This window comes from Myodes glareolus, chromosome 8 (assembly GCF_982192425.1).
Source record: "Myodes glareolus chromosome 8, mMyoGla1.1, whole genome shotgun sequence".
NCBI classification, from domain to species: domain Eukaryota; kingdom Metazoa; phylum Chordata; class Mammalia; order Rodentia; family Cricetidae; genus Myodes; species Myodes glareolus.
This window is the reverse complement of record NC_142033.1, coordinates 40,313,831-40,339,105: the sequence shown is the minus strand read 5'-3', so window position 1 is coordinate 40,339,105 and position 25,275 is coordinate 40,313,831. Positions and strand designations below refer to the sequence as shown.

The 25,275-nt window shown below is 44.3% G+C and overlaps 1 protein-coding gene and 1 pseudogene across 15 annotated transcripts in view; one reads left to right on the top strand and one right to left on the bottom strand.

Annotated features, from left to right (window-relative positions):
* LOC125387582 (LIM and calponin homology domains-containing protein 1) overlaps positions 1 to 25,275 on the top strand; it is a 317,590-nt gene that overhangs the window by 152,728 nt on the left and 139,587 nt on the right. Inside the window, exons 1-2 of one of the 15 annotated variants that reach the window (XM_087908991.1) lie at positions 8,706 to 8,908; positions 9,762 to 9,962. The exons of 13 other annotated variants lie outside the window; for them this stretch is intronic. The gene's annotated coding sequence lies outside the window, so the exon portion shown is untranslated. Of the gene's footprint in view, positions 1 to 8,705; positions 8,909 to 9,761; positions 9,963 to 25,275 lie in introns of those variants that run through there. One more of the 15 variants, XM_087908990.1, reaches the window with a different exon arrangement.
* The window catches only part of LOC125387390 (elongation factor 1-gamma pseudogene), a 51,071-nt pseudogene continuing 36,129 nt past the window's right edge, over positions 10,334 to 25,275 (bottom strand).

Sequence of the window (25,275 nt, the reverse complement as noted above, 5' to 3'; positions counted from 1 at the left end):
TTTTCTAGCTGACACTTCCCTGTTTGTTTTCATTCTTTGTCACCTCTTCCTTACTGAATTACTATCTTCTGACAGTATTTACTATGTAGTGTTAAATACTAAATAGATTACCCTTTGGTAGTGGAGCATTTAGAAAATGCTTTTCTGAGTATATTTACTGTCCCAGTGGTTAATGAATTCCTAGTCCTTCCTCTCTTTCTGGCAACATCCTGTTCATTTATCAAGATCTAATGTAGAATCATCTGTGTGAACCCTGGAGCTTGCATAGTCTGTTAATATCTTTCTTTACAGAATATGGAGGGCATCCCTGATATTGGAGAAAAGAGGTTAATGCATGAGAAAGATAAGCCTCGACTTTAAGTATACTCTGGAGAATAAGATGGCGGGAACAATTTGAAATGAAAGGCCTGTAAATGTTTAGTATTTATGCTACGACAGTGTGGCTTAAAATGTTAATTAGCTACGACCACTCATGCCAGTGGCATCAGTTGTCATACTTTTACATTAAAAACCACAGTTCTGAAGAGAGTGTAAGACAAGTCCAAATGAAGGCACACGCTGCAAAGCAGCAGACCTGTGCTCGTCAACACTATTAATGTCATTTAAATATACAGATGCTATGGTAGCATTATAACCATTTGGGTAGGTTTGCAAATTTTTGTCTTAGCACAAAAATAGAGATTTAAAGAGAATTCTGTTTTGTAGGAGGAGACTCCAAATAAGCAATACATTCTAGGTTGTTGCCTTTGTGTTAAGTATATACTTATTTGAGTGTGTATAATATATAATATATATATACTTATAACATATATGTATATATTAATATATGTGTATATATACATGTGTGTATTGTGTATATATAAAATGGCTTTTCAAGGCAAGGTTTCTCTGTTTAACAGTCCTGACTGTCCTGGAACTCACTTTTGTAGACCAGGCTGGCCTCAGACTCACAGAGATCAACCTACCTTTGACTCCCAAGTGCTGGGATTAAAGGTGTCCGCCATCACTGCCCAGCAAGTATATTTTTCAAATGATACTTCCTTCCTCCTCATATTCATTTTTTATGTGTTGCTTACCAGAGATGATGACCCAGATACAGTTTATAGCCAATTGAAATCTTTATTCCAGGCTGTGACTACACTTAGGTATTTGGAGCCCAACTGTATCCCTGAATGTTTAGGGTAAGGGGTTTTCAAAAACAAAAACCACATCCTGGTAGTTTGCTTAGCAGCTGCAGGGGAGGTTTTAAGCAAGCAAGCAGTTTAGCAGAAACTGAGATAAGCAGTTAGCTCTAGGAAGTCCTGCACAAGCAGGCAGTTTAACAGAAGCTAAGGTAGCTGGAGTATCTTGACCTCGGGTTCCTAGAATCAAGTTGGGTAATTTTCCATGGAGCTCACCATCAAGGAGATCAAATTCTAGTTAAATGTTAAATGACCGCAATAAGAATACAAGATGGAGGAAACTCTGCACTGCCTTTTCCTGTCACGTTCATGACACTAAGGAAGACGCAGAGAATGCCTCAATTGTGCCTTAAGACTTCCAGGTTGGTGTGTACATTGCCAGGGAGTTGGCAGACCACCAACCCACCGTTGATCAAGAAGTCTCAGGTCTCCTGAGAAGTGTGGCTGGAGGGTTTCCTGTGCTGAGAGAGGGGGTGGGGAGACTCAGTATATTTATATATGTGTATGTATGTGTGTGATTATATATATTATGTAAGTGTGTGTGTGTGTCTCTGTGTGTGCATCTTCTGATGGCTTAGTGTTGAAAAGTCAATCCAGTAAGATGGGCCAGTCACTGAACTTGATGATAAATAGTCAAGTCTGTTTTCACATACCAATCCAGAATTGCAAACACATGCAGATTCACAGAGGCATGAATAGGTATATTTTACCTCCCAAACTGTGGTTATAGAGAATTAAAGGGGCAAAAGGTGTTAAAACAAAGTAGCTGAGAACCATTTCCTGGCAAGAACTCACATAGAGCCTGGATCCAGGTCTGGGTTCCTTCTATAATGTTGACATCTGAAGCTGCGGGGTGACTGCCTGCAGATGCTTGCATTCTTCTTTAGGTGTTAGTGAAACCGTTCGCTGCTGCCAGAGAGAAAGACCTCAAATTCAGGGCTTAGTCTACCAAAGATTCTTTTTTAAGTGTCCCTTTTGTCTGCCAGCTCATCAGCATTACACAATCAAGTTGCGTCCTGAAGTTCCAGTTAGCGGTCATCAGAGAAGATGTTGAAGGCCATTGCACGCTGGGGCCTGGCTTACCATGAAGTTTGCAACTTGATCTTTTGGCTATGGAGGTTTCTATTTTAACATCCATTTACATGTGCATATGAGAAGTGAAATTAGAAATAGATGAAATACTGGGGATGCTGCCTCAAGTATGGAGTCTTCTTAAAGCTATCTTAAAGGATTCCTTTGGTTTTGCACCTGGGAACATGAGGATGAAGCTGATTTGAGAAAAAATAGATGCAGACATGAGGGCATATAGTGTGTGTGTGGGGGGGGGGAGTTATTTGACCCAGATTTGAAAAACAGTATAAGCTGGGATGTGTGCTAACTCCTAGCTACCCTTCTGTTACGTATCCAAGTGTTGCCAGTTGAAGATGGGGCAGATATGTGACAGATTGTTGGAATTCTTTGAGCAAGAAGAAAGGCAAAGTCTACCCTATCATCTAATCACCTTAAACCACTCAGAAGTGAGATATATACATATATATATATATATACATATATATTTTGCATAAGGGATGTATTTTTCTCTAGCCAAAGACACTGTTTCAAATATGGGTAGAGCTGAGCTTCCTGGAGTGACTAAAATGGAATTTTCCAGAATTGGCAGACTTCTGGGAGCTTTCAGAAGGCATCTGCAGTGGTTGATTTTTAAAATATTAGGAAGATTTGCTGAAGACTTTTTTAAAAAATCATGATTCCACTTGCAGCATACCCCAAAACTTCCTAAAATGGCATCTTCTTCCGTTCTGTACGCATGCGTGCTCACACATGTGCGTGTACACACACACACACACACACACACACACACACACACACACACAGTCAAATCTCATAAACGAGGAGGAGGGAGATGGAGAGAGGGAAGGAAGGAGAGAGAGACAGAGACAGAGAAAGAGGAAGGGAGAAAAGAAGGTAGGGAATGAGAACACAACCGTTTCAGGTGGAAGTCACAGTCCTTTATACCTTAATCTCTGAAGTGGCATTTCATTACCTCTGCCTTGTGCATTTAATTAAAAGCATGTCATTGGGTGCCGCCCACACTCCAGCAAAGGAGGTGATAGCAGGAGTGATCCCTGGGAGCCTTCAGACGTCATGTGCCGGGGCATCTACTCTCCAGCTGGTTTGGTTCGCCACGGTTTGACTTTTCTATGATGGAAAAGTGATGCCTGCTCAGTAGGATCTATACTCTAAACTTTTCCTGGGCTGGCCGTGTGTAGTATGACATTTTATATCCTGATAGTGGCAGGAGCCATCGTTTCCAGTCAGCCATACATACGTAAGTGTAAACAACATGTGCTGTTATGATCTGTGTCCCTGGGTATGGTGTTTGGTGGGGTAGATGTGTTAATCGCATGTTCGACTTACAATGTATTTCTCAGTACTTTTCCCCTTTGTAAACAGAGGAGCATCTCTGCTGACCTGTAAGTCTCCCATTCTTCTGAAAACATGTCCCTAGGGCCACAGGACTTTAAAGATTACAGTTTTCTGGGACAGTCTCTCTTATATGACACCCAACTTGTTTCCTTATTTTTGGTTTCTTTGTTTTTTTTTTTTTTGTACATTGCACAAAAAAAGAGATGGCTTGTTCTGTCTTGCCTTCCAAATGAGAATCTACTTCTGATATAAGTCATACCCTTTAACTTTTGGGGGACCTCCTTCTAGGAGGCAAATAAACAAGTCTAACATTGTAGGGTGCTAATGAAGTGTACTATGCAGTGAAGAACAAGGAAGGTGTGCTGGCTTGAGAGTAAAACCTCCTTTGAAAGGTGAGGTGTCACCGGGGCTCCCATGAATACAAAGCACCGTGGAGTTGTGGGAAGGTTGCTCTTGTTAGGAATGGTCAAGCCAGAAGAGCTTAGGAACTGTGAGTGGCCAGTATTTCCGTGAGACAGTATGTAGCACTAAGCGTCTAAGAGAAGTTAGTGTTTTAAAAAATGAACCAGAAAGAGTACATTGAGGCCAGAAATGCCATCTATAGAGAGTTGGTCTCCTTTCCCTTGCACTGAGAGCCACTGAAAGCAAAAAACTTCTGTGCTGCAGAGAACTCTGCAGATGTGTGTGTCTAGCCAGTCAGTTTTTATCTCTAGGACAAGATACCCTAGATGAACCCCCCCCCCCGGGTGGGGGAGGTTCTTTACTAATTCATTTGTACAGATTTCAGTCCACGATCAGCTGACTCTGTCATTTTGGGCTTGACAGGAAGCAGGGAATTGTGGAAGTAGGGGTGTGTAGCAGAGGAGACACCTATCCACATGGCAGCCAAGGAGCAAACAGGCAGAGAAGAGACTGGAAAAAGCACATCCTTCAATAGCGCAGCTCTAGTGACCTTTCCCCTCCCACTAGGCTGACCTCTTAAAGCCCTCCCATCTGTGACTTCATCGTTACATACGTTGTTGTACTCATGATCGGGTCACCTCTTGGGGTCCCACCTCCTAATACTGCTGCACTGGGGGCCAAGCTTTTAACACATGAACTTTTGGAAGACATTTCAGATTTAAACACTAGCAGTGTGGGAAACCAATGGTGAGAAGAAACAAGGAATAAAATCATTTGATTAGGAGACAAGAAGTCCAAAGGAGAGATGATACACATCTAAGCTTCAGTGAAGGCCAGGGGAACGGACACGAGAAGACAGAATTTGTCTCCAAATGCAATAAGCCATCATTTTTATAAGACATACCATTTTTACGAGTCTAGCTAATAAAAACAACCTGCCAGTTCAATTATGACACAACGCTAAGGCCCCGGCAGTGGAAAGATGCAGCTTTATTTCAGATGTTAAAAATATGTACGTGTTGGACTCGCTGAAACACAATAAATAATGCTAGGAAGATGACATCCGTGTTTTGGACCTGAGCAACTTGGAGGATGCTAGTGCCATTAACAGGGATCATGGGAGCAGGGGAATGAAAGATGGGTTCCAAGAATAAAGATCAGTGCTGTTTTGGACACATGGACCTGGCTCTAAGAGACACTCATGAGCAGCTGTCTGGCAGCATACAGGCCGTGTAGGGTTGGAACTTGGGGGAAATGACAAAATTTGGACTCAGTTAATGAATGAAAAAATTTGGTAGTAAATCTTTATATTTAAGTATGGGTAAAACCAAATACTTGTACTGTATCATAAACTGTGAATTTCCACCCACGTCCACTGGTAGTCTTGTCTTTAGGTGTGTTTGGCCAGCACTGAAAGGATTCAAGGAAAGGGGGAGAGAGAAAAGGGACTTGAAGCCTCAGGAGGAGTCATAGATTGTGAGAGTTATATGTGAAATCAAGACAGATGGAGACTTTGAAAGTCCTTTGTCCGCTTGGCTGACAACTTGTTAGGTAATCCCCACCAGACTCAAGCTCTCAGCCTTTCTCCTACCCCTGACTTTTCCTGTTAGTGCCAGGCGAGTGCCGTTTGTTTGACCACTGTAACAAGTGCCACACACTGGGGAGCTTGAGCAACAGAAAAGTGTCCCTCAATTCTGGAGGAAGGTGCAAGTCCAAGATTCAGGCACCATGAGGCCCGATTTCTTCTGAGTCTTCTTTTTCTTTACCGTGGAAGAGGCCATCTTCTGCCTTGTTACACGCTTGTCTGTGTCCGCATGTCCACCTTTTTTTTAAAGGTGGGGGGGTGTTGAAACAGAGTTTTTCTATGTAGCTTTGGAGCCTGTCCTGGAACTCGCTCTGTAGACCAGGTTGGCCTCGAACTCACAGAGATCTGCCTCCCTCTGCCTCCCGAGTGCTGGGATTAAAGGTGTGTGCAACCACCTCCCAGCTGCACTTCTGCTTTGTATGAGGAAACCATCCCAGCTTGGTTTAGGCTCCAGTGAGGAGATCTCTTGTAACTTAATGACCTCTTTAAAGTCAAATACGGTCAAATTCTGCATTATGGGCAAGTACAATCTAGCTTGTGACGGTGGGTAAGCCAGCCACCTAGATTCTTACACACGCTGTGTGTGGCGAGCCTCACTCACTGAAGTCGAATTGCCTCTTTGTGTGCTACGCTGTACGTTATTTTCCAAACTTCTTTCCACGATCATTTTGTGTCCTTGCAAAGGTGGGAGTTATATATAGAAATTCTGTAAGCTTTTCTAGCCTTCCCCCTAGGTTTTTTTCTCCTTCCTGTCTCTGGGGGAAGAAAAAACAAACCCTTTCTTTGAAGACGGAGCCCAGTTGTTGTCCCTTATCTTTCGCTGGACAGAGTTCAGCAGCCTGTGACATTACATCACTTCCTTACCTCTCCCCTTGGGAATAAACCCTTTAATTAGGACCTGGGAGGGAAAATATGTAAGAGCAGGAACACATATTCTGGTCTGAGTCTCACCTGGTTTTCACAGTCATTGCCTACCTAAAGAAATCTCCATGAAACTGGTCCTTACCATAGACTTCCGGCTTGAGTTCATCTGAGTTCTATAGTCTGACCAATAAATAAATAAATAAATAAATAAATAAATCTCCCTTCTCGCTCGATGGCATTGTCCAAACAGTAGGCCATACTTGGCTGAAATAACACTGCTCTTCCAGTGTGTCTTCCTCTGAGACTGTTTTTGTAGGAAGTTTGTCTTGGCAAGCATTTCAAAAGAATTGCTAGACACCTATCTGGTAATTAACTGGTTTTCCGCTAGAAGGTCGATTCCACCGTCGTCTAAAAATGGACACGGGCTTTAATTTCTCTCCTCCTTGCTCTCCCAGCCCTGTAAATACAAGGTAATTGGGTAAAGGCCTCACGAAAAACTTGTTTTTCCAAAGTTCAATTTTTCTTACCTTAAAGCTCCTGCTTGACTCCAATATAAAGCTTTTAAAAAACACGCTAGCTGGGAGGCCTGGTGGCCCAGACCTATGGTTCCAGTTTCTCAGGGTGGAGGATCGCTTGAAACTTGGAGTTCACCCCCAGTCTGGAAACCAGCGAGACAGCCACCCCCGTCCCCATCAAAAGTGAAAAACAAACCCAGAAAACTTAAAATAAAAGCAGCATGAATGATACAATGTTGTAGAAATAGTACTTAACCTTAATGGGCCTCCTCTCGTGGCTCAGCATGAGGGAAAAAATAGCAAAGCAGAAAGCATTCTAGAAAGTACCCGACCAGAGCTCTTCACAACTGCCAAGGTCAAACCACAAGGCGAGTTTCAGAAACCAGGTTAAGTCCTGAGGAAGCTGAGGGACATGCTGACAACATAATGTGCTCTCCTAGGCAGAAGGGCCGGAAAAGAACATTAGGGGAAAATGAAGGAAATACGAGGAAAACACAGAGTTTGGTTTTCCGTGCTCTGCATGCGTCTGTTCACCAGTTGGTACAGATGATCCCAAGCATTGAGATTCAGGGCTTCGGTTGTCCTGAAACTCTTTATTTTTGCAAATTTTCTGTAAATTAAAAAAAAATCTCCTAAAGTGAATATTTTACTTAAAAAGTAGAGTAAATAACAATCGCGGTAAAGGAGGGTGTGATGGAAGAACATAGGGAAGGGCCAGGAAACACAGAAGTTATTAATAAACGCTAAAAGCTGGCCTACCGTATGATATATTGGTATCAATAAATGCCAGGATACCGGAGGGTCTGCTGGCCTATCAATCTAATAAACTTTTATAAGTGATGGATGGTTGCAAACACTGTGTTTTACAGCACCTGAAAATTCCAAACAGTAAATCCATACACAGTATTTCTGCTCACATATTTCAGGGCCCTGTTTTTAGAATCTGCACAAAGGAATATTTCATGGCCCTGTATGGAGTTTTAATAAAAAACAACAGGTGGAAAATGGATTCTGCAGTAGCTTGAGCGACTCTAACCGTAAATACTGGCATCTCAGAATTACACCAGCGGAGACTGTAAACACATGAATCACCCAGCAGCGCTGGATTCCGTTCTTGGATGTCATCTCAATTTCAAGCCCAGAGATTAAATGCCACCATTTAAATTCAAAACACTGAACGGATGTGATGAGCTTTTATGTTCATGGGGATTCACAGAGCGCATGGAATCGTTTCCTCACCTATAAAACGGAGCTAATAAATCTCATCTCAGCCTTGTGGGACCGAGCAAGCTGACACATGTTTAAGTGTGTAAGAGGATGGTGGATGTATGTAGTGTGTTTCCAGTAAACTGTAGCAGTGTTTGTTATTTATTAGGCATGTGTTTGTTTTCATGATTGCAGGACGAGGAGCCATCTAGCTTTTTAACAACACTGTTCTTTTAGAAATGGGGAAACTGAGTCACAGAAGGCGGTAACTGACCCAGGACCTTGCAAGTGGTTTGTCTCAGAGTTGGAACTCCAGCCTTATGCCCTGAGCCTTCCTTCAATCTGATTCCAGAAGGGCTGACAGTATTGCAAGCCCACTGTGTGCTGGAGACTGTCACCACGTAGTTTGGCAGAATTGTATCTGGTTCTCCGAGCTCAGGGGATACTTTTTCCTCTTCCTTCTCTTCCTCCAGGGAGTAGAATCCCGCCTCTCTCTAGCACTTCATTCTCTTCCTTTCTATCACTTCATTTTCCTTCCCCGTGTCAGCGTTTCAGCTCTTGCAGCCTGCTCTGCTCTGAGCATGGCTCTGTGGTAGTGAGGATCTTGCTGGGCAGGAGAATGTAGGGGCATCTGGGCTGCTGTGAGGAGCTCACAGGAGGGGAGCTGCAGCTCCCGTCTCTCTGTGTGGGTCTGCTGGAGCTCCATGAGAGTCTGAGGACGTGCTGGGGTGAGTAAAATCTGTTATTGGAAGTGTATATGATAGATGGTCAGGGGAGAAGGAAGGAAGCTATGTTGATTTTTACGTTTAGTTTGAAACATTGCTTTTTATGAGTATGGCTAAAGTAATTCCCAAATCAATTTCCTGTCACTTAGTCCTTGATACGGGTTTTGCCTTTTCACATCCCCTCCTCGCCACCAATTGCTTTAACTAGGCTCTATCTGCTAGGCAGAACATTGCCTTTTCCTTTATGATTATATAGTTAAAGGCACGGATATATTAATTTGTCAAACTCAGGAGGATGTTAAGAATCTTGTGAATGAGAAGCAGCCCTGCTGTGTTAAAGACTGGTGCTAACACCACATCATTCCGGGCAGCACCTGGTGCCGTAGAGAGATGCGAATGCATATCGAGGAGGCACCTCTTCCCCGGGACCTCTCACACTCTGCTCTTATCTCAGCTGCCCCCCTTGCATTGTGGAAATCTCCTTTTCTGGCCCTGCAGAGGAAAATAATCAGAGAGAGAACTGGGCAGGGAGACAGTGGTTCTGGATTCAAAGGCTGGAGAACCAGCCTCGCCTCCCGGTCCTCGTCCGTCACAATCCGTATTTATAGCAGGCGGAGAAAGGACCGGAGGTTATTCCTGAGCAATCTAATAAAATCCTGTCAAAGCTGTCCGAACGCTAACCGCTTCATGGCACTGGATATCAAGGGAAGGAAATATCCCGTCATCAAATTTATGGGGCTGGATCGAAAACCAAATTGAAACAGCTTCGCGAATCCCCGTGGCAAAATGATTCATCTCCTTAGGGTTGGAAAAATCTATTTTTATCACCTTTATTCTGCCAACTCTTCATTTCCAGTCTCTCCCTGAACTCCTGTGATTTCCTTCGAGGTGCTGACTAAACCAGATATCTCCAGAATCTGACCCTTCTCACTGGATCCTTCCAGCCTGGCTGATTCAGCAGTGGGGGAGAAGGGGCTCGCTCTTCACTGTGTAGGTGGGGACCCCCAGAGGTTGCGAGCCTCTGCAGCTGCCTGGGACCCCAGAAGTCTGCTTAGAGGTGTGAGCCACACTCTGCGACCTGCTTTCTTTCTCTGCAGGTGTGTTGAATGTTATGGATGGCTGTAGCTCTTCCAGCTTACTCAGTAAAGAAGGGGCAAGAATACAGCTCTCCATCAGCCCTCCCGCTGTGACGGGAAAGGAAGGCACATGAGTGCCGCCATGCTTTTTTCTTCTTCCTCCTGGATTCATGGTTTACACTTCCCCTGTTCCGTCATGTCCCTAGCTATCCCCCCAGCCTCTTCGCATGTCACCAAATGGTTCTTCAAGAGTCCTTGGGAATGATAAAGGAGTGGGATTGTTTCCTCTGAGGACATGGAAAATACCTGCTTTCTGCACTCCCTTGAATAGCAGGGATGGGATAGAACTGGATCACTTAGTCTGATGATTAGACACATCAGGAGCTAGAGAAGCAGTGAGAACTCCAGTGGCCACGTAGGGCCAGCGCTCAGCCAGCCGGTGCATTTTCAGCACCTGGTAGGTAATATATATTCAGTAGGTATTTGCTGAGTGAGTATAATGTGTTTCCCATAACTCTCAACCTTCCTAAAATCTGTCTTTCAGAAGGTGGTGGTATGTTTTGTTGGCAGCTGGCATTCTATACAGTAAGTTGGCCTAATTGGAAATCCTGCATTTTCAGCTTCGTAGCTGTGTATTCTGGCAGATTCCTTAGTTGTTTGAAGTCTGGGTTTGCTTGCCTGTAAAATGGGCTTGATAGCTGTCACGTTGGTTTTCTGCAAGGGTAGGAAAAGAAGAAAGGAAAGTAAAAGGAGGAGGAGGAGAAGGAAGAGGAGAGAGAGGAAGAGAGAGAGAGAGGAGAAGAGTAAGGGGAGGAAGAAAGAAGAGGTGAAGGAGGAAGATTGGTCAATGAGATTAACTTGGAATCCTTTGAGATTTTAGCTCTGAAGGTTAAGTGTGTGTGTTGGTGTGTGTATAGGTGTAGGTGTGTGTGTGTGTGTGTGTGTCTGTATGTAGGTATGTATGTGAGATTGAGTATGTGGTGTGTGTGTGTACATGCATGAGTGTACATACATTGAGTGTGAGTGGGATAAATGTGAGTATGTGAGAGCGAGAGAGAGAGAGAGCGAGAGAGAGAGAGAGAGAGAGAGAGAGAGAGAGAGAGAGAGAGAGAGAATTCTGATCATTCCTGAGTACTGACTGCACTTCTACTCAATCCAGGTCCTAAACCAGATGTCAGGTGGTCAGTGTTAGAACAGCCACCTCAGGTCTTAGCCCAGTGGATGCAACTGTCCAAACTCTGCAGGGTGTAGCAGACTTAGGGTGCCACCAACTAATCAGACCAAGAAACCATATCCCTTTTCCAGTACTTTAGAAAGGGATGTCTTGTAGATCTAGAAGGACGGTGTTTCTGTGCTCGTTCCTAGGCAGCTCTAAGGTGTCTGTGTATAGAGTGGCATACCAGAGTGCTCTGAAAATCAATACAAAGGAGAGATAATGATGAGCCCTAGATAATTGTTTCCAGGGGCCCCAAAACTCCTAAGGCCCAGCTTTAAGCAGATGGCTTAGTGAAGGCCAGACTCCATGGCTTCTGGTACTACCTTGGCAACCGAGCTTGTGCTTGGTTCCCTCCAGAGCCCAGAGCCTCCTATCTCTTGGGTATGTAAAATGTACTAATTTCTATCTGACTTCTCCAATCTGTAGAACGTCTACTTTAATATGGTGTGTCCTTTTTGACATTGAACATCTTCCACAATGACTTGTACTTGCCCTTGACCCTGTTCCCTCTCCTTTGTGGATGCTTTATTCCTAGATGCCGTAGGCTCTGAATTTCAGATCGTGGTGGTGAGTTTCCCCTCTGGTTTCTGTCTGGAAGCTGGATGGATCCCTGGGCTCTGCTGTCTGTAAGCAGTCATTTCTTCCCCCAGCAGTCATTTGCAAGGAGCTGGAGGTTACGACATGACTGGGGTGTGTTTTACGTGGCTACACTCAGCCTCTTCTCTCTGGTTCCCATGTAGGTTTTGGCAGGAATTTCTCCAGTCATGTCTGAGGGAGGTGCTGGAGAATGCTGTTGGTAAACAGCCCCCTGGCTGTTGTTGGCTGTCCCCACAAATACCATGAAAAGGACATCTTGAAAAGTTGCTATGGTGTCCCTGCCTCTCCAGGGCTGACCTTTGAGACCCTGACCTGAGCCATGCTTGTGGGGTGAGCAGTGGTCTGGAATTGCTCTGTTTTCCCTGGCTTCTTCTTGGCTTTTCTGGTTCAGAGTACAGCTCTAGTTGGATCACTTTATCCTTGTTATCTGTCCTGGGATCGTCACTCCAGCCCTGATTCTGCTGAAATCATTTTTGACAGAGCCTCATTCCATCTTCCTTGTTCGGTTTCAATGTTATGCTCCCAGAAAGCCTAACCAGCCTAGACGTTTCCAATGTATTGATTTTTACCCACCCTGCTGCTTCTACATTTTCACTTAGAAATATGGGAAAACTTAGGATATTCTTGGGCATTTTTTTTCTACATAGATGGTACTGATGGTAGGAGGCCTCTGTGCTCAAATTATTCAGTCAAGACAATTAAGTCTTTAACACATTTACAGATTTCTGCCTACCCTCCCACCTGACTACCTACCCTCCCACCTGACTACCTACCCTCCCACCTGACTACCTACCCTCCCACCTGACTACCTACCCTCCCACCTGTCTACCTACCCTCCCACCTGTCTACCTACCCTCCCACCTGACTACCTACCCTCCCACCTGTCTACCTACCCTCCCACCTGTCTACCTACCCTCCCACCTGACTACCTACCCTCCCACCTGACTACCTACCCTCCCACCTGTCTACCTACCCTCCCACCTGTCTACCTACCCTCCCACCTGTCTACCTATCCTCCCACATGACTACCTATCTACCCACCTGTCTACCCACCCTCTCACCTGACTACCTACCCTCCCACCTGACTACCTATCTACCCACCTGCTTAATTAGTAGAGACTTTCAGAAAGAAAAACAACCTAGGGGGAAAGTAATATGAGAAGACTGGTAAGGAAAGAAAGGTGAGAAAAGGTGAAGAGAGGAGAGAGAAAGGAAGGGACGTGGGAGGGAAGGAGGAAAAGGGGAGGAAGGTAGAAGAAAGGAAGGAAAAGCTGGCTGACCGTTTTCCTCACTTCCCCTTCAAATACCCCTGCTGTTTTCTGACACTGATCCAGTTCTATTCTCTTGAAATAAATTCTTCTATTCTCTTAAAAAATATACACAGGCCTTTCCCCACCCCCATCATTTTGCAGACATCACTTTATCATAGGGCTCACATTTTGTCTCACTGTGAGGGAGGAGTGTCTCACATCAGTGTAAGGATTAACAATAAGAAAGAAAACCTTCCTGGGCAGTGCTTCTATAAAGGAACTGTCACACAGTGAAAGCCAGAGCTAAAGAAATTATGAGCTACTTCTTGTAATAGTCCTGAAGAATTACCTATTACCAATTACCACATATATTGGCCAAGGGATCCATTGACTCTCAAGAAATAATGAACCTCTGTTATCATCAGCATGTGCTTTTTGGGTGAGTAATATCTTTGATTTGAAGAAAGCTTAATTGCATCAGATGGGTGAAGGAGAAGGTAACATATGGATCTTTGCCTAAGAGATTTGGATGCCAATTCTTTCTGTGGATCCAGCACTTTCTTCTCTAGTGAGTGTTCCAGGACAGCTGGTCGACCTCAGGGCTCAGAATGTCTAATGGTATTTAGTTTTAACTATAAACATGCACATGCCATCTTTTAAAAGAAACATGTTGATCTATAGTTGTGCATGTAAATACAAGGATATAAAATACATGAATTATGTGTTTATTTTCTTTGTTCCAGAAAAAGTGCTCTCAAACCAGGGTATAGATCTCCTGACTGTTAGCATCCATTTTCTGCCATGTATATGATTCCAAGTTCACCTGCCAACCTAACTCAGTGGAGAGGCATCCTCTTGGCTTCAGTAGACCCAAGCACCAGAAACGGATCTGTTGTTGTTGGTTCCAAAGAGGGTAGCACTAGGAAGGGCATTCTTCCCCCATTTGTCCAGTCTCTGGTACATTCCTATGATGTGGTTACAACTCATGACAGGCTGGACAAACTCTACAGGGAAGCAGACTCAGCATACCACAGGGACAAGCCATCCTTATCAAAGTGCTCCCCACAATACCACAGTGCGACAGAGAGGGTGGCTTCATTGGAGCACTTCTGCTTAAACTCATCCAACAAAAAGATACTCTTGGGCAGGTGAATGAAGAGGCCCTTGGCCTTGGGCTCAGCAGCCAGTTCTTGCTCACATTCATCCAGCTCCCTTCAGGAGCTGTGGCAGCTGCCTTTTTTTCTTCTTTCCACTTAGCCACGGGGTTATTTTTCTCTTCTGAATCATTTTCTTTCCTTTGGGTATCCTTTTGAGGCTGGCTACTGCAGACTTCTTAGTGTCAAACTGGGCAATCTTTTCACACAGCTTTACCTCCCCATGACACCCATAACTGGGGCTGGTTAATGCATGCAAGGAAAAGTCTAGCAAAAAAAAAAGAGGGCTCTAAGACTTGTTTATAGAGCCACGGCAGGATGCAGACAACTTTGGACTCAATAAATGTCACTTATTACCACCAGAAAGGTCCTCCTCTTTCAGTGTGTGTCCATCAGCCCCAGAATTCACACCCTCTCCTCCTTTGCATTTCCAGTGGCCTGTTTGCTGTGGTGCATGATGCCCAGATAGGGTTTGGGGTGGGAACACCCAGCTGTTTCTGGGTGCCTGGAGGAATCATGTTCCTATTGACAAAGCTCACCCCATGAGCTGCTGCCCCTGGGTTACTTCTCCACAGCTCCTCCTTGCTCAGTAGGCAATGGAATTGCTGCCAAGCACACAGAATCTGCTGTTACCCTCAAATGGTAAAACCTTGTTGGGAAAAATTTTGTAAAGCAGCTCAGGCAGGGGAACAGTCAGTTTGACCAAAGTGGAGGTGGAATGGTATGGAGAACATGTAGACCCGAGTCCTACTGCACTGAGCAGCAGTAAGTGCCTGAAGACACCCCTAGCCCCCACCCCAAGTTTTCAGGATATGAGTACAGGGTCCCAGCCACCATGGTGATTCTGCAGGGAAAGGTTGAATTAGGTTTGATTGTATTGAGGTCTTCTTTGTGCTCCTGTAGAGAAGGTGTTTTGTATCTAGAAAGTTAGGTTTTTCATGAAACCGGCAGGTTCAATACACATGGCATCTAAAGTCCACTTCTGTTTTACTCGGCCTAGATTGAGTGGAAAGTTGGGGCATATTTTGATCACACTCTGACACTCTCAAGATTGACAATAAAATTTGATTCGGATGGTGGGCCTACCTACTAGCTGGCCATGATTAGCCATAGAGGTTTTGGGGGACCAAGACAGAGAGATATAGGATGTAGTAGGGAGGGGCTTAGGAAGATTCTCAGCTCTTTTTAGATCAAAAAAGGAGAGAGAGGGGGGAAGTCACTGGTTGCTTCTCTGCTGCTTCTCTGATCATTCAGGTTCTTACCACAATATCTGACTGCTGGGTTGTTATTGATAAAGAATAATTCGATAAAGGCTTCAGAACGGAACTTTGGCTTTTTCCTTGAGCACTAGGATGAAGGCGCGTGCGTGCTGCAGCACAGTGATGTGTACCTTCCTAGTCGTTGTGTCATCTTTACGTGCATGGTTGACTGAACAGCACTTAAAGGGATGTTGTCACCATCTTAATTCTCCCATCCAGATCTTACATCTCCTACTAGGTCCCTTAGCCTAGAGCAGTGCTGCCATTTGGGGTTCTGGTATCTTGGCTGTAGGGCTGTGATGATGATGATGATGATGGTGATGATGATGATGATGACAATGACGACGATACAAAGATATCTGTCTGTACCTTTCTAGAAAATGTGTAGTGTGCATTATTTTGAGATTATTTTTATCACTTTGATCTCTCACAAGTCCTGGTTAGTCATCCCCTCCCCTTCTTTTGTGTATATGGATATGACAGATTTGCCAGGCATGTCCACAAACTCGCCATTGTGGAAGTCATCCTCCTTCAGATATTTATGTTGCTTTTCCTACCTGAAATTCATCCTTGTCTCCTGTGGGGACTTTCCTGTTCAAGGAACACAGTGAATTAGTGTTGTTTTCCCGCCTGCCCACCCATGTCCCCCAAACCTGCTCGGCCACAGTACTGAGATTATGCTGGAGGCTTTCCACGCTATGCTTTGAGTTCTAATGGGCCAACTCAAAGATCAACTGCCCTGAAACAAATCTCCAGCCCTTTGGAGAACAGATACAGCTGACGAAAGAGCTGAAGGACTTAGCAGCTCCTTGGTAGACTGTGAGCATTCTTGAGCCCTTTGAATAAAAGCAATCTTTCCCTGTGCGTATATGTGCCCTGGAAACCTATGAAAAAAGTAGCCACAGTAGCATGATATTTAAAGCTTTTGTATGTATGTTCTTAACCCTGCAAAGTTTTTCTTGGCAGGACTTAAAGCAGACTTGGCTGTCATCTACTTTTCTCCTGTTGAGGGGAGGAGTTGAGCCCAGGGGACTGGTGTGGCATGGAGAAGCCATTAAGAAAGAAGGTCAGGTTGAGCTTCTGGTGCCCTGCAGGTCCCTAGCTTTTCATTACCAAGTTCACCCCGTTCCCCAAAGTCCTGTTCCCGTCGTGCATATCTCTACGTGTGAGTCTTTCCTCCACTGGAGCTGTAATGTCTGAGCCCACCCTAGACGCCACACTCCTGCTGTCCCCTTTCACCTCCAGTTGCTAGGTCCACTGACATCGACACAGTTAAGCTTCCCAAACGAAGGGCCTCATTTATCTGTGCTGAGCAACTGATGAGAACATGCACACTTTGCTGTCATAGGTTTAGCCTTCAGGGACTCTCCTGGTTGCCTAAGTTACCCCCTGGGTCCTTGATCTAAACTCCAGTTGCCAGGTAATGAGGATGCAGCAATTTGCATTATTCCCTCTTCCCTTGCCCTTCTGTCCTGTTCCCATTCTGAAAACAACCCTCTAACTTGACTCCTGCCTGCAGGGACTTCTGTCCCACGGGACAGGTCCTTGCTCTCTCCTTTGTGATGACCTCAGAGTTCCTTCCACTACGAGGGTGAAACAGATTAATCATGCTGAAGTTTAGTGCTGTGTGAGCTGGAACGCTAAGAAAAGCTTGGAGATGTTTTTAACAAAATGGAATATTTTGATGACTATCTCTCACCTGAAATATTTCTCAAATTTTTTTGTTTCTAGTTTTTTTTTTTAAAGCAGCTTCACAAAGGGGTATTGTATTTGAGTCGGACAAGAAAAATATTTTTATTTCCTGTCCTTGACATTGAGTGGCATTGATAAAAGCATCAAGGCCCTTTGAGTTCTGAATCTCCTGGGGGTGGCAGGGAACACATTATGTAAGAAAGAGGTTGAGTAGTTTTTTGTTTTGTTTTGTTTTTCCTCTTTGTCAGCATGAGAAGAGAGTAGCTGTGGAAAGTGATGGACAATTGTCATCGGGGATGGAAAACAAAGAGCTCTGGGAGAAGGCTATAGCAAGAGTGATGGCGTAGCTACCACTGCATCTGGCCATAATCTCAGTCTTGACCTGAACCAGTGGTTACTTGCTTACATACAGTCTTGAGAAGAAACAGTTCCATCTTGGCTTGTAGTTGTTGAATTCTCCATCATTCTAGTTCATGGCCATTAAGTCACTAAACCAGTGAGTGATAGATAGTCTCTCATGCGTAGTCAGACAAGGGTTCCCTAGAGTGTAAGGCACAGGTTTGACTTCCCAAAGTTAGGTAAACAGAGCCTGTGCTTTGAAACAGTTGGAGGGAAAAATAATATTCCAGTAATATATATTCATGCTTATTTATATATTTATGCTCATTTGATGTTTTATATGTTTTCAGCCATAGTTCAGTTGGTTCAGTTTGCAAACATGAAATATTAACAATGAACAAAATGACTCATTGTTCCTATCTGGCTTTCCTGCTTAGCCATCAAGACAGTCCAGACACTGTCACAGACTTCTAATGAACATTTGCTTAATATTTGCAAATAAAGACTGCCTTCGATGTAGAAAGACATCTTCACACATTTATTGTTTCCATGTGCATGTGCACACAGGCATGAACACATATGCATATATGCAGAGGCACATGGGCATGTGCGTGTGTGTACAGGGCACAGGTTGACAATGAGTGTGTATCTCAGTCATTCTATGTTTGTGTTTGGGTTTTTTTTTTTTTGAGTCAGGATCTCTCACTGAATTTAGAGCTTGCCAAATCAGCTAGGCTTGCTTGCTCACAAGCTCAGGGAACCCGCTGTCTCTGGTCACCCAGCACTGTGATTACAGGTATAAGCTGCAGTACCCATTTTTTCCAATGTATGTTCCATGGGATGGAACACTTGCCCTCATGCTTATGCATCATGTAGCATATGACTGAACTGTCTCAGTCCCAGGAGCTGTGTTTTTTAATGAGGACAATCCCCATGAGCCTGCTTATATTGTTATACTTGTCTGCCTGTGGAATGGAATTGATGTATCCCTGGGTTTTTTTAATCTTCACTTTCTTCTTCTTTTTAACCTCTTCATTCCTTCCCTGCTCCCAAGCCTTTAAAGCACCTGTACCTCCCTCCCTTTTCTTGCCTGATTTACTATTCCACTTAGCATGCTCTGGGCCAGGCAGTGAGCATATTGCTTCTGCTGTGATAAGTCACAGCCCTAGATTGGAGTGAGCTGTAGCATAACACAGCTAATACCACCCTCTGATGTCGTCTCTAGTTACTTCCAGCTCCGCATTATGTTTCGTTCCTCAGCTACTGTCAAGGCAGCCCCTTCCCCACTCACGCCCCAGAGATTTCCCTGTTGGCTTGGGTCTTCACTACTAGAATGTCAAAGGTTTGAGAACGGGGACTTTCTTTACACCCGCTGCTTCTTGCTGTTCTTTTTCAAATTTGTTTTAAGTAACAAATAATTGTAGCTATTTGTGGGGTCCGGCCAGATGTTATGATGAAGGATGACTGCCAGGCAAATGAATCTGTGTGGCACCTCACACGCTTGCCATTTTGAGGTGGGAACATTTGAAACCGACCCAGCCAACTTGAAGCGTGGATCACGAGAACTCACAGCCATCATCCTGCCATGAAAGCTCACTTGCTCCTCTGGTCTAAATGAAACCTCGCGCCCTCTGACCAGTACCGCCCTGATCATGTCCTGGCCTTCTCAATAGTCTGTGCTCACTGCCAGGCTACCCTGTACATTGTGAGTTTGGCTTTTTCAGCCCCCACATACAACTGAGATCATGCAACACTTGTCTTCCTGTGGCGTGTTACTGGCTGCGGGGTAAATTATGGAGCTTCATCATCCTGCTGAGCAACTTCTGTTAGGGGTCATAGGTCAGTATGTTTCAGCCTTCTCCAGTTAAGTGAAGAGGAACTTTCACACCAACCTCATGAGGCTGTGGCCAGGCTTAATTGAGCGACATGAACAGAGTGACCAGATTCTGCCTGGCACATGGTATGTGTTCCCAAGCAGTTGGTGATGGTCACTACTCTCGTGCAGGTCTTAGTGTCCCTCTCTTACACATCCTTCCTCTCTCGCATCCTTCCCTGAACTTCTGCTTCCATATCTGTGAAAGGGCATCATAATTGCATCTGTCTCAGTTTGGGTTTTTATTACTGGGAAGAAAACACCATGACCTTGGCAACTCTTAGATAGAAAGCATTTATCTGGGGTGGCTCGCTTACAGTTTCAGAGGTTCAGTCCGTTATCATCAGGATGGGGAGCATGGCGCCATGTAGGTAGGTGTGGTGCTGGAGCTGAGAGTGCTACATCTTACAGGCTTCAGGAAGTCTACTGACTGTCACACTGAGCAAAGCGAATGCAAAAGAGAACTTGAAGTCCACCCCCACAGTGACACACTTCCTTCAACAAGCCCACACCTTCTAATAGTGCCACTCCCTTTAAAGGCCATTTTCTTTCAATCCACCACAGCGTTTAATCAGTTCATTTGTGAAGAACAAGGACATGTAGGTCAACTCAATGTGTTGTCTAGCCCTAATGAACTTTCAGTGAATGGTGGTTGTGACTTTGACCACTTGTAAGACCATGGCATTTCTCCTACTGATGGCTATCTGAGGTTTGTGCTATAGGCCATAAACTCTCACGATGCTTAGAACCTGAACGGTCCCATCTCTGCGATCAGTCACTTGCTGATTTTTTGGTTTCTATTTTGATTTTGAAGTGTATGCTGAACTAAACACTTGGAATAATATTTCACTTGAAACTATTTTAGCAATGATCACAGTATTCATTATTTAGAAAGTCCTGTTCATGAGAATCCTGTTTGAGAACTTCCTTGTCACTACTGGAAAAAAACTCTAAAGACCCTAGTAAATTTTCTCATATTAAAAAGAAAAATCGGGGTCTTTTGTTTGATTAATGACTCTATGACCTGGCTCTATCCCAAAGTATAATTTATCAGTCTTTAATTCCCCAAAGTCATTTTGATTTCCTATAGTTATATTTTTAATTTATAGGCCTTTGGCCAGTTTCACAAAAATTAAATATTGATGCCTTCCAGATCCACATGCTGTGGATGAAGAACAAAGTTGAGTTCTGCCTTGTCACCAGTGGCAGCCCCTACCAAGCCCAATGCTTAAATCTTTTCCCAGCTTTCCCTTTATGAGCATGGGAGACTGGTTTCCATAATGACCCCACCATTGCTGGAGGCAGAAAGACCAGGAATACAGTGTGGTTTCTAGCTAAGAATGGAGAACTTGAAGCCCAAAGCCATGTGTTACAGACTGGGCTCTGCCTCCAGAGTAGAAGAGTGTGAATTTTCCTATTTGTGAAAGGAAAGAATACGGAATGATGCCAAAGAGCATTATACCTGTGAGGCTTGGGACCCTAGTCCTTCTCACTGGAGTACATCTATTAGCGATGGCAACCATCAGCTGAACGCTTCCTACGTGTCAGACATTGTTACTGGCAGTTAGCTGTATGTCACATGCTGATTCTGTGCTAAGCATCTTGTCTCTGTTGTTTCTTCTTCACAGTAATCCCAAGTGGTAGATGGGAAGGGTGGCTGTGTTTCCTAGGACACTGACCCCGTGGGCCAGAAGGTCCTTGCTCATAGGCATGCCTGAGTGAGAGATAGGAGACTTGGAGTCCTGGAGTCTGGCAGCCTGTCCTTCTCCTGTTGGTTAAATTTTTAAAAGTTTGTAAATTACTTTTATGTGTTGGGGTGTTTTGTTTGCATATATTTGTATATACATGCACCACAAGAATGTATGGTACCTGGGCCTAAAGTTAGAGACTATTGTGAGTCACCATGTACCACACATTCTTGAACCTAGGTCCTCTGGAAGAGCAACCAGTGCTCTTAACTACTGCGCCATCTCTCCAACCATCTTCTCACTTTTATTTTGCCACGTTCTAAACACTGTCCTCTTCCTCTGGTTTTTGTTTGTTTGGTTTGTTTTTGTTGTTTGTTTGTTTTCTCAGCAACCTTGAGAAGTATAGCATAGAACCCACATTTTATACAGTAGCTAACAGTTCAGGAGCAATATACAGTTTGCCCAAAGCCTGCAGAGTCCTCCTTCCATCCTCCACATGTTCCTCTGATGTCTAAAATCTGTTTCCTGGGTTGAGGAGATAATGGGGTGGGTCAGAACCTGCTGTACAAGCATGTGTTTTGGGGAGCAGAGACAGACAGATCTTTGGAACTCACTGGCCAGCATGCTTAGCCAAAAGGGGAAGCTTTTGGGTTAGTGAGAGACCTTGTCTAAAGGGAATAAGTCAAAAAACAATAGAAAAAGACACCCCAATGTCTTCCTCTGGTCTTTGCATGTTTATTCAGGAAGGGACACACACATGTACACACCGTATAAACACATGTGTACAACACACACACATGTGCACACACACTCTTTCTCTCACACACACACCTAAAAGGCCATTGAAAAGATCTGTTTCTTGTGTATACAAAGGTAAAAGTCAAAATGTGGTGCAAAATCCGGCTGGTTCATTTTTCTATTCTAAGATTCTATGCCCAGTTAATACCAGTTGCTAAATGGATAAGAAAAATCACTGATACTGTTGGCTTATTTCACTCTTCTGGGCATTTAGAAAAAAATAAGTCTTCTACTTTCAAAACTGCAGACTAGACGGCTTGGACTTATCTTTCCTCACCATCTCTGGTGTGCAGAGTTGGACTCCCAAGCACTTGGCCTGAAATTCTAAGTAATAGCTGTCAGGAAATGGGCAGCAATTCTTCCCTTGCTTATTGTTTGTGTAAACACAAAGCGCCATGGTGACTAGATGCAGACAGCCAGATGAAGACCAGAAGCATACGGAGATGTGCATGCCTGGAGAAGGGGTGTTTGAGAGAAAGGCCTTGTTTGGTTCATCTTGATGTGACCATGTTGCTAACATGTTTTTTTTTTGTATGCGTTACTAGCATGCTTGTTTTTGTGTATGTTTCAATGAGAAGACCAGGCTACACTAAGATTAACGAGTTCATTAGCTGATATCTCACTTTTGTTCTAACCAAAACTTATAAGAATTCACTAATATAGTTGGAAAAGATAAAAGCTCTGACCATGGAAAGTATCAATATAACCAAAAGATACATATATAGTTTCTGTAGTTGGGATAGGAACTTGGCTTTAGTTTCCTAGTGCCATAACAACATGGAAAATATGATTAATTAATGTAAGTTCCAGTGTTCATGAAAGAGAGTCACACCAAAGTTTCATGAGAAAGAAAGCTATAGTTAACAGCTAAGCATAAAAGAAATCCTATTAGAGGTACACAGGTAGACAATGACCTCTGATTCCAATGTTTCGTCTATCGTTCTGCCTCTGGTAGGAGACCAGTGTCATTCAAGATGCTAGGTTTGAAAGTCATTGTTAGGACAGCTGCTCAACTCAATAGAAGAACAGATGGCTTGTGAGCGGTGATGCGTCTTTGGTCCCTCTAACTCTGTCTATACACTCCATGGCTTTCACTGACTTTTCAGAATCGTGGGCATTTATTACAGCCTTGGCTTATATTGCCAGGCTCATAAGAGACCATTCAAAATGGGGTTCAGCAGATGCAGAGATCCACAGCCAAGCACTGGACTGAGCTCCGCAAGTCCTGTTGAAGACAGAAAGGAAAGATTGTGTGAGCCAGAGGGTCAAGGTCATGACAGAGGAACCCATGGAGACAGCTGACCTGAGTGCATGGGAGATCATGGACTCTGGGCTTAGGGAGCCTGCCTGGGGGCCAGTCTAGGCCCTCTGCATGTGTGTGACAGTTGTGTAGCTTCGTCTGACTGTAAGGCTCCTGGCAGTGAGATCATGACCTGTCCCTAGCACACTTAGCTGGCTTTTGGTAACCCATCTCCCCCGACCTGGATTATCTAGCCTAACCTTGATGCAGCGAGAGGAGCTCGGTCCTGCCTCAACTTGATGTGCTATACTTTGTCCACATGCATGGGAGGTGCCCTGCCCCTTTCCGAATGGACACGACAGAGGAGGAGTTGGTGGGGAGGAAGGTAGATGGGAGGTAGGGGTACCAGGTGGTAGGAGAGGAAGGAGGGGGAACTGTGGTTGTTATGTAAAATAAATGAAAAAAAATGTAATTAATAATAAAAAATAAAATCTCCAACTCATGCAAAAACAAACAAACAACAAACGAAATGGTGTTCAGGGTGTCAAACTTCCGTAGAAAATGACAAGAAAGAAAAGAAGTCTTGAAAGATGCACTTTGCTTTGCTTTGTGAGATGAAAGTTAGGTTTACCACTGAAATGGTCAAATACTGAGACTCTTCCAGGAATGGGCCATTTTGCTGACATTTTGGCTGTAAAAAAACCCACAGGAGGTCAAACAAGAGCATTTGTATAGAACAAAGCAGGCCTCATCTGTGGCCTGGGCTGGGACTGGCTCTTAGGTCTTTAAAGGGTTGAGGAAATGGTAAGAGAGCGATGCTGTGTGGCATGTGAAAATGAAGTGGGAATTTCATCTTTATCTGTAAACACTGGAATCAGCCGGGCCTCTGCATTTTTGCAACATCCTGATTACATTCCTTCCGCAATGGGGGAGCTGAGCAGCTAGGACAGAAAACACAAGGCCCTCGAGGATAAAATGATGTGTTATTTGGTCTTTTAGGGACTTTTGCAAAGCCCCATAGTGGGGGAGAGGGTGCTTGCTGTGTGTCGGCAAGGTGTTGCCTCCGTGGTGCGTGTGATTTTCTTCAGTCTGTGTGGCTCGTCTTTTACGCCCCTACATACTGATCTCTAAAACATGGCACCTGCTAAGCCTGCATGATGAGCATCCTGAGAGGAAGAAAGAACGTTCTGGAAACCTGGAACCGTAGGCCAAGTACCCAGGACTCTATAACCAACATCATTTTGCACATGGAGCAGATGACTCTGTTCTCTTAGGGTCTGGTTTTCCTTTGCCCCTTGCTGTGTCGCTCTCTGAGGCTGCCCCTCACTAACCTATCAAGCTGTAAGCATAAGCACTTGAAAGTTTTGTGTCACAGCGGTGCAGTCGCCCCCATCCCTGCCTCTCCTGGACCCTCAGCGCATCCACTGTCAGTGCCATCCTTTTCTCGGGATCCTGGATCCAATGGCTCTTAAGGATATTTGTTTAATGTGTTCGCTTTCTGTGAGGCTCTGCGTTTGATGTTATTTAGTTACAACTGTGTGAAAGTTGATGTACGCAGAGGTAGATCAGGTTGAAGAAGAAAGAGAGGACAGTCAGGGCTCCTGGGGGTAGCTTGTAAAATTGTCCACTTAGGATATTACATTAGTGCTCTGAGCTGAGTTGTTTTTTAAAAATGGAAGGAATTTAGTTTTTAGAGTCTGAAGGGAGGCTTATGTGATTATTATGAGGGCTGTAAAGTGATTATCGAGGCCATCGGTCATCAGGGCTCAAGCATCATAAGCATCATCTCCTCGTTTTGGAAACATAACCACTGATCTCTGGGTCACTCTAGGCAAGGGCAGCAAGCTTGCCCCCGTTATTTCAGACCATGTGAACCTCTGTGGTACCCACGGCTGTGAGTTTGGGGTTCTAGCCATGGAAGGTATGGTTGTCCATCTGAGGAGAATCGATTATTTGTGCGGGGAGACAGACATTTCAACTTAAAATAGCAGGTATTAAGAAAGATACAGACCAAGGTACCATGGGAATACAGAGAAGGACATTAATGAAGCCTACTTGGGAATCTTGAGAAAGCTTTTTTTTTTTTTTGGTAGACAAAAGGAGAGTTTGGAAGTTTGTTGCAATGCTTTGAATTTGCCAGGCATATGTGTTCCGGGCAGATGGAAGAAGATGTGGGTGTGCAGAAGCA